Source organism: Thalassophryne amazonica, chromosome 6, assembly GCF_902500255.1.
Source record: "Thalassophryne amazonica chromosome 6, fThaAma1.1, whole genome shotgun sequence".
NCBI classification, from domain to species: Eukaryota; Metazoa; Chordata; class Actinopteri; order Batrachoidiformes; family Batrachoididae; genus Thalassophryne; species Thalassophryne amazonica.
Genome location: NC_047108.1, coordinates 123,296,135 through 123,305,386, shown reverse-complemented (window position 1 = coordinate 123,305,386; position 9,252 = coordinate 123,296,135).

The window sequence follows — 9,252 nt, the reverse complement described above, 5'->3', positions numbered from 1 at the left end:
ACTTGATCCTTATTAGAAATAAGTCCAATTTAAAAAAGGAACTCAAAGAAGCAGTCACACGTAAAGAAATTATACTTAGTCCAGTTTGATGTTCGTCACTGTCAAGGATACTTATTTTCATATGTGATGCTGTTTTTGTTTTTGTTTATGCAGATCTCTCTCGGTCATAAATATACACTCAACAAAAATATAAACGCAACACTTTTGGTTTTGCTCCCATTTTGTATGAGATGAACTCAAAGATCTAAAACTTTTTCCACATACACAATATCACCATTTTCCTCAAATATTGTTCACAAACCAGTCTAAATCTGTGATAGTGAGCACTTCTCCTTTGCTGAGATAATCCATCCCACCTCACAGGTGTGCCATATCAAGATGCTGATTAGACACCATGATTAGTGCACAGGTGTGCCTTAGACTGCCCACAATAAAAGGCCACTCTGAAAGGTGCGGTTTTGTTTTATTGGGGGGGGGGGGGGGATACCAGTCAGTATCTGGTGGGACCACCATTTGCCTCATGCAGTGCAACACATCTCCTTCGCATCATCCGTGAAGAGAACACCTCTCCAATGTGCCAAATGCACAAAAATGCACCTGTGTTCTTCATCCATAACAGACGCCTGCCCATACCATATCCCCACCGCCACCATGGGCCACTCGATCCACAACATTGACATCAGAAAACCGGTCACCCACACGACACCACACACGCTGTCTGCCATCTGCCCTGAACAGTGTGAACCGGGATTCATCCGTGAAGAGAACACCTCTCCAACGTGCCATCGCCAACAAATGTGAGCATTTGCCCACTCAAGTCGGTTACGACGATGAACTGGAGTCTGGTTGAGACCCCGATGAGGACGACGAGCATGCAGATGAGCTTCCCTGAGACAGTTTCTGACAGTTTGTGCAGAAATTCTTTGGTTATGCAAACCGATTGTTCCAGCAGCTGTCCGAGTGGCTGGTCTCAGATGATCTTGGAGGTGAACATGCTGGATGTGGAGGTCCTGGGCTGGTGTGGTTACACGTGGCCTGCGGTTGTGAGGCTGGTTGGATGTACTGCCAAATTCTCTGAAAGGCCTTTGGAGACGGCTTATGGTAGAGACATGAACATTCAATACACGAGCAACAGCTCTGGTTGACATTCCTGCTGTCAGCATGCCAATTGCACGCTCCCTCAAATCTTGCGACATCTGTGGCATTGTGCTGTGTGATAAAACTGCACCTTTCAGAGTGGCCTTTTATTGTGGGCAGTCTAAGGCACACCTGTGCACTAATCATGGTGTCTAATCAGCATCTTGATATGGCACACCTGTGAGGTGGGATGGATTATCTCAGCAAAGGAGAAGTGCTCACTATCACAGATTTAGACTGGTTTGTGAACAATATTTGAGGGAAATGGTGATATTGTGTATGTGGAAAAAGTTTTAGATCTTTGAGTGCATCTCATACAAAATGGGAGCAAAACCAAAAGTGTTGCGTTTATATTTTTGTTGAGTGTATATTTTTGTATAATACATAGTTTGGTATTAATATATATTTTTGTGTGCCACACTCACTCATCTTCAACTGCTTATCTGGGTTCGGGTCACCAGGGCAACAGCTCCAGGAGGGGACCCCAAACTTCCCTTTCCTGGGCCACATTAACCTCCTCTGACTGGGGGATCCTGAAGCGTTCCCAGGTCAGTGTGGCGATATACTCTCTGCACCTAGTCCTGGGTCTTCCCCGGGGTCTTCTCCCAACTGGATGTGCCTGCAACACCTCCCTTGGGAGGCGCCCAGGGGGCATCCTTACCAGATGCTTGAACCACCTCAGCTGGCTCCTTTCAACGCGTAGGAGCAGCGGCTCTACTCCGAGCTCCTCATGGATTTTGGTGTACCTCTGTTCATGTTGATGTCAAAGCAGATCTCTCTAGGTTATATACACCTCTTGACAAATTGCTATTTTATAGTGAAATTTGTTTTCTTATTGCTTTGATTGAATCATACAAATTTTGTGTTGTCTGTGTTTTCATGTGGACCCCAGGAAGAATAGTCTTCACGATGGTGATGACTATTGGGGATCTTGTTCACAATCAACAATAAGGAGAGGAGTGAGGGGAGCCACCGAGACACTGACGACAACTCTGAAGGAGTTATAGTCTTCTGTGGATGTGATTAGAGAAACTGGGGCCGTGCAACACAGTCACAGATTTAACATGAAGTGGAGCAGAGAAGGATTTCAATGCCAAAAAAAAAAAAAAAAAAAAAAAAAAAAAAAAAACACATCAAAGATGTTTTACTCCCTCATGTACCTTCTGGCAAGTTCCATCTGAAATTTAATGCCTTATTTTTAAGAAAATCCTCATCATCTGTGCCACTCCACCATGAAATGGTATAACTGTGAATATGGTGAATATTTATGTGTGTGTGCTTTTAAAATTATTATTATTATTTTTTTTTTACATATTTATAAGTAGGGTTGACCCTTAATTGGAGTAAGTGGGTATAGAAAATGGGTGGATGGATTTTTTTCCTCCCTAGAATAAGAAAAAATTGTCCAGAACACAAAATAGTTTTACAGGGCATAAAAGTCTTCATTTCATATGATGATTGAGGATTAACCATCAATAAGAAACACACGCACACACAAAACAAATGTTAGAAAAATACAATAATAATAATAATCATAATAATAACAATAATAATAATAATACTGTTGACCATAAAATTTTATTACAGAGATTAGAGCATGCCATAGGTATTAAAGGCACTGCGCTGCGGTAGTTTGAATCATATTTATCTAATAGATTACAATTTGTTCATGTAAATGGGGAATCTTCTTCACAGACTAAGGTTAATTATGGAGTTCCACAAGGTTCTCTGCTAGGACCAATTTTATTCACTTTATACATGCTTCCCTTAGGCAGTATTATTAGACGGCATTGCTTAAATTTTCATTGTTACGCAGATGATACCCAGCTTTATCTATCCATGAAGCCAGAGGACACACACCAATTAGCTAAACTGCAGGATTGTCTTACAGACATAAAGACATGGATGACCTCTAATTTCCTGCTTTTAAACTCAGATAAAACTGAAGTTATTGTACTTGGCCCCACAAATCTTAGAAACATGGTGTCTAACCAGATCCTTACTCTGGATAGCATTACCCTGACCTCTAGTAATACTGTGAGAAATCTTGGAGTCATTTTTGATCAGGATATGTCATTCAAAGCACATATTAAACAAATATGTAGGACTGCTTTTTTGCTTTTACGCAATATCTCTAAAATTAGAAAGGTCTTGTCTCAGAGTGATGCTGAAAAACTAATTCATGCATTTATTGCCTCTAGGCTGGACTGTTGTAATTCATTATTATCAGGTTGTCCTAAAAGTTCCCTGAAAAGCCTTCAGTTAATTCAAAATTCTGCAGCTAGAGTACTAACGGGGACTAGAAAGAGAGAGCATATCTCACCCATATTGGCCTCTATTCATTGGCTTCCTGTTAATTCTAGAATAGAATTTAAAATTCTTCTTCTTACTTATAAGGTTTTGAATAATCAGGTCCCATTGTTGTGTGGGCCGCTGAAGAGGAGGTACTGCTGGCCCACCACCACCAGAGGGCGCCCTGCCTGGAGTGCGGGCTCCAGGCACCAGAGGGCGCTGCCGCCTCACAGGAGCAGCCAGGGTGACAGCTGTCACCCATCACCTGAGACAGCTGACAGCAATCATCAGAGGGGTATATCAGCAGGACGGCATCTCCACCTCATTGCCGAGATATCGTTTCTACCGAGGAGGTAACATATCCAGCCGACTATATCACCTTTGAATACTTTTTGCCTTTATACAGAGAGAGAGAAGAGCAGCAGGAGACAGTATTGGATAAGTACTCACACTCCTGCACTTCAGTGTTTACTTGACGAGAGGGGGAGGTGGTGTTACCACCGTCCGTGTTGCTGGGTGCAGCGCACCCACCTCTGACTGTTTTTGTTCCTCGCCAGCAGTACCAGATCCGACAAGCGGAGGCAGTGGTCACCTGGGAGTTCGGGACTTGGCGGCTCCAGTATTCCCGGGGTTCGGTGGCGGTGGAAATCGAGTGGTTCCGGTTCGACTTGGACAGACGTCTCCTACCTTCGCGCCTGCCCACACGACACCATTGGAATTCGGCTTATTCACAAAATTGTTATCTGTTGTGTTTGTTGTGCGAGTTTCACAACAGTAAAGCTTTGTTATTTGACTTACTCCATTGTCCGTTCATTTGCGCCCCCTGTTGTGGGTCCGTGTTCCTACACTTTCACAACAGGATATCTCGGCCAGCGTCATGGATCCCGAGGGGCGTCAACCGGCTGTTGAACGGCCAATGGAAGAACAGGGCGCACAGGCGTCCGCAGGAGGGGTGATCGGTGAGTTGCAGCGGATCCTCACCGCTTTCACGACTCAGATGGATTTGATGACCGAGCAGAACGTCCTCCTGAACCGCAGGGTGGAGGCTCTCGCCGCGCAGGTGGAAGCGCGCCCTCCAGGCGCCGCTGCGGCTCTCCCTCCCGTCGACCCTGTGCGTAACAGCGACGTTCCACTGGTTGTTCAACGACCCCTCCCACCTTCCCCTGAAGCATACATAAGCCCCCCAGAGCCGTACGGAGGCTGTGTGGAGACGTGCGCGGATTTCCTTATGCAGTGTTCACTCGTCTTCGCACAGCGTCCCGTCATGTACGCGACCGAAGCTAGCAAAGTAGCTTATGTGATAAATCTGCTTCGTGGTGAGGCACGCGCTTGGGCTACAGTGCTCTGGGAGCAAAATTCACGGCTCCTTCAGACATATGATGGGTTTGTGAGGGAGTTCAGAACAGTGTTCGATCACCCTAATAGAGGAGAGACCGCTTCAGCCGTGCTGCTGTCAATGAGACAGGGGCGCCGGAGCGCAGCTGCCTATGCAGTCGACTTCTGCATCGCGGCTGCGAGGTCCGGCTGGAATAGCACTGCCCTCCGCGCCGCCTTTGTAAACGGACTGTCGTTGGTCCTCAAGGAGCACCTGGTGGCTAAGGACGAACCGCGGGATTTAGATGGGCTCATCGATCTTGTCATACGATTAGACAATCGGTTAGAAGAGCGCCGTCAGGAACGAGACGAAGGGCGTGGCCGGGCACGCGTCGTCCCTCTCCCTTCCGGTTCCGACCGCGTTCTGCCCTCCCCACGCTCCACGGCCCCTGCGCTCCGTGCGGTTACAGCCCCCCCTGCTGATGAAGCTATGGACACGAGTAGGGCAACATTTAGGGCACCGGTTACACAAAGGAGGCTGGCCCACGGGGCGTGTTTTGTTTGTGGCTCGATCGAGCATCAATTAAGAGACTGCCCCGAGCGGTTAAACACCAACGCCCGCCCCTAGAAACTGGGCTAGGGGTGGGCCGAGACATTCACGTGGGACACACCCACATCGCCACACAACTCCCAGTTACCATCCTGTATGAGGATTTAACCCTGAAGGCCCCAGCACTGGTGGACACGGGCTCAGAAGGGAATTTGCTAGACAGCAAATGGGCCAGGGAGATAGGGTTCCCTCTGGTGGCGCTTACCTCGCCTGTGCAGGTACGGGCGCTAGATGGCTCCCTACTCCCTCCAATCACTCACAAGACACCACCAGTAACTCTGGTGGTGTCGGGGAATCACCGGGAGGAGATCGAGTTTTTTGTGACTCCGGCCACCTCCCGTGTGATTTTAGGATTCCCTTGGATGTTGAAACACAATCCCCGGATCGATTGGCCATCCGGGGTAGTGGTTCAGTGGAGCGAGACCTGCCATCGGGTATGTTTAGGTTCCTCGGTTCCTCCTGGTTCCCAGGCCAGGGAGGAGGTCAGAGCCCCGCCCAATCTAGGGACGGTTCTGGTGCAGTACCATGACCTTGCGGAGGTGTTTAGCAAGGATCTGGCGCTCACCCTTCCCCCGCACCGCCCGTATGATTGTGCCATTGATTTGGTTCCAGGTGTTGAGTTTCCGTCCAGTAGGCTGTACAACCTCTCACGACCTGAACGCGAATCAATGGAGACCTACATCCGGGACTCTTTGGCTGCCGGGTTGATCCGGAATTCCACCTCCCCGATGGGTGCGGGTTTCTTTTTTGTGGGGAAAAAGGATGGCGGATTACGTCCATGCATCGATTACAGGGGGCTGAACGAAATCACGGTTCGTAACCGATACCCCTTACCCTTGTTGGATTCGGTGTTCACGCCCCTGCATGGAGCTAAGATATTCACCAAGCTTGATCTTAGGAATGCGTATCACCTGGTTCGGATCCGGAAGGGAGACGAGTGGAAGACGGCATTTAACACCCCGTTAGGTCATTTTGAGTACCTGGTCATGCCGTTCGGTCTTACAAACGCTCCCGCGACGTTCCAAGCATTGGTTAATGATGTCTTGCGGGACTTCCTGCACCGATTCGTCTTCGTATATCTTGACGACATACTCATCTTTTCTCCGGATCCTGAGACCCATGTTCGACATGTATGTCAGGTCCTGCAGCGGTTATTGGAGAACCGGCTGTTTGTTAAGGGCGAGAAGTGTGAGTTTCACCGCACCTCTTTGTCCTTCCTGGGGTTCATCATCTCCCCCAACTCCGTCGCTCCTGATCCGGCCAAGGTTGCGGCGGTGAGAGACTGGCCCCAACCCACAAGCCGTAGGAAGCTGCAACAGTTCCTCGGCTTTGCTAATTTCTACAGGAGGTTCATTAAGGGCTACAGTCAGGTAGTTAGCCCCCTGACAGCCCTGACCTCACCAAAAGTCCCCTTCACCTGGTCGGATCGTTGCGATGCCGCGTTCAAGGAGTTGAAACGGCGCTTCTCGTCTGCACCCGTTCTGGTGCAGCCCGATCCTAGTCGCCAGTTAGTGGTTGAAGTGGACGCCTCGGACTCAGGGATAGGAGCTGTGCTGTCCCAGAGCGGGAAGACCGATAAGGTCCTTCATCCGTGTGCCTATTTTTCCCGCAGGTTGACCCCGGCCGAACGGAACTATGACGTCGGCAATCGAGAGCTCCTTGCGGTGAAAGAGGCTCTTGAAGAGTGGAGACATCTGTTGGAGGGAACGTCCGTGCCATTCACGGTTTTCACTGACCACCGGAACCTGGAGTATATCAGGACCGCCAAGCGGCTGAATCCCAGGCAAGCCCGCTGGTCACTGTTCTTCGGCCGTTTTGACTTCCGCATCACCTACCGGCCCGGGACCAAGAACCAGAGATCGGATGCCTTGTCCCGGGTACACGAAGACGAAGTCAAAACGGAGTTGTCGGATCCACCGGAACCCATCATCCCGGAGTCCACTATCGTGGCCACCCTCACCTGGGACGTAGAGAGAACCGTCCGGGAGGCCCTGGCATGAAGCCCGGACCCCGGGACTGGACCGAAGAACAGACTTTACGTCCCACCAGAAGCCAGGGCTGCAGTCCTGGACTTCTGTCACGGCTCTAAGCTCTCCTGTCATCCAGGGGTGCGAAGAACCGTGGCACTTGTCCGGCAGCGCTTCTGGTGGGCGTCCCTGGAGGCCGACGTCCGGGATTATATCCAGGCCTGTACCACCTGCGCCAGGGGCAAGGCCGACCATCGCAAGGCTCCGGGACTGCTACAGCCGCTGCCCGTGCCTCATCGCCCCTGGTCCCACATCGGCCTGGATTTTGTCACGGGCCTCCCGCCGTCCCAGGGAAACACCGTCATCCTCACGATAGTGGACCGATTCTCCAAGGCAGCCCACTTCGTGGCCCTCCCGAAGCTCCCAACAGCCCAGGAGACGGCAGACCTCCTGGTCCACCACGTCGTCCGGCTGCATGGGATTCCATCAGACATCATCTCTGATCGCGGTCCCCAGTTCTCCTCGCATGTCTGGAGGAGCTTCTGCCGGGAACTGGGGGCCACGGTCAGTCTCTCGTCCGGATACCACCCCCAAACCAACGGGCAAGCAGAGCGGGCCAATCAAGAGATGGAGCAGACCCTGCGCTGCGTAACAGCCGCGCACCCGGTGGCCTGGAGTACCCATCTGGCCTGGATCGAGTATGCCCACAACAGCCAAGTGTCGTCAGCCACCGGCCTCTCCCCCTTTGAGGTGTGTTTGGGGTATCAGCCCCCGTTGTTTCCGGTGGTTGAGGGAGAGGTCGGTGTGCCCTCGGTCCAGGCCCACCTACGGAAGTGCCGTCGGGTGTGGCGTGCCGCCCGCTCTGCTTTGCTGAAGGCCCGGATGAGGACGAAGGCCCATGCAGACCGTCGGCGAACCCCGGCCCCTACGTATCGTCCCGGGCAGGAAGTGTGGTTGTCCACCAAGGACATCCCACTACAAGTAGCCTCCCCGAAGTTGCAAGACAGATACATAGGTCCTTTCAAGATCCTCAAGGTCATCAATCCCGCCGCAGTGAGGCTTCAGCTTCCGGCCTCACTGCGGATCCATCCAGTGTTCCACATGTCAAAGATCAAGCCCCATCACACCTCGCCCCTATGTACACCCGGTCCGGCACCACCTCCTGCCCGGATCATCGACGGCGAGCTGGCTTGGACTGTGCGCCGGCTTTTGGATGTCCGACGGATGGGCCGGGGCTTTCAATATCTGGTGGACTGGGAGGGGTACGGTCCCGAAGAACGCTCCTGGGTGAAGAGGAGCTTCATCCTGGACCCGGCCCTCCTGGCCAACTTCTACCGCCGCCACCCGGACAAGCCCGGTCGAGCGCCAGGAGGCGCCCGTTGAGGGGGGGGTCCTGTTGTGTGGGCCGCTGAAGAGGAGGTACTGCTGGCCCATCACCACCAGAGGGCGCCCTGCCTGGAGTGCGGGCTCCAGGCACCAGAGGGCGCTGCCGCCTCACAGGAGCAGCCAGGGTGACAGCTGTCACCCATCACCTGAGACAGCTGACAGCAATCATCAGAGGGGTATATCAGCAGGACGGCATCTCCACCTCATTGCCGAGATATCGTTTCTACCGAGGAGGTAACGTATCCAGCCGACTATGTCACCTTTGAATACTTTTTGCCTTTATACAGAGAGAGAGAAGAGCAGCAGGAGACAGTATTGGATAAGTACTCACACTCCTGCACTTCAGTGTTTACTTGACGAGAGGGGGAGGTGGTGTTACCACCGTCCGTGTTGCTGGGTGCAGCGCACCCACCTCTGACTGTTTTCGTTCCTCGCCAGCAGTACCAGATCCGACAAGAGGAGGCAGTGGTCACCTGGGAGTTCGGGACTTGGCAGCTCCAGTATTCCCGGGGTTCGGTGGCGGTGGAAATCGAATGGTTCCGGTTC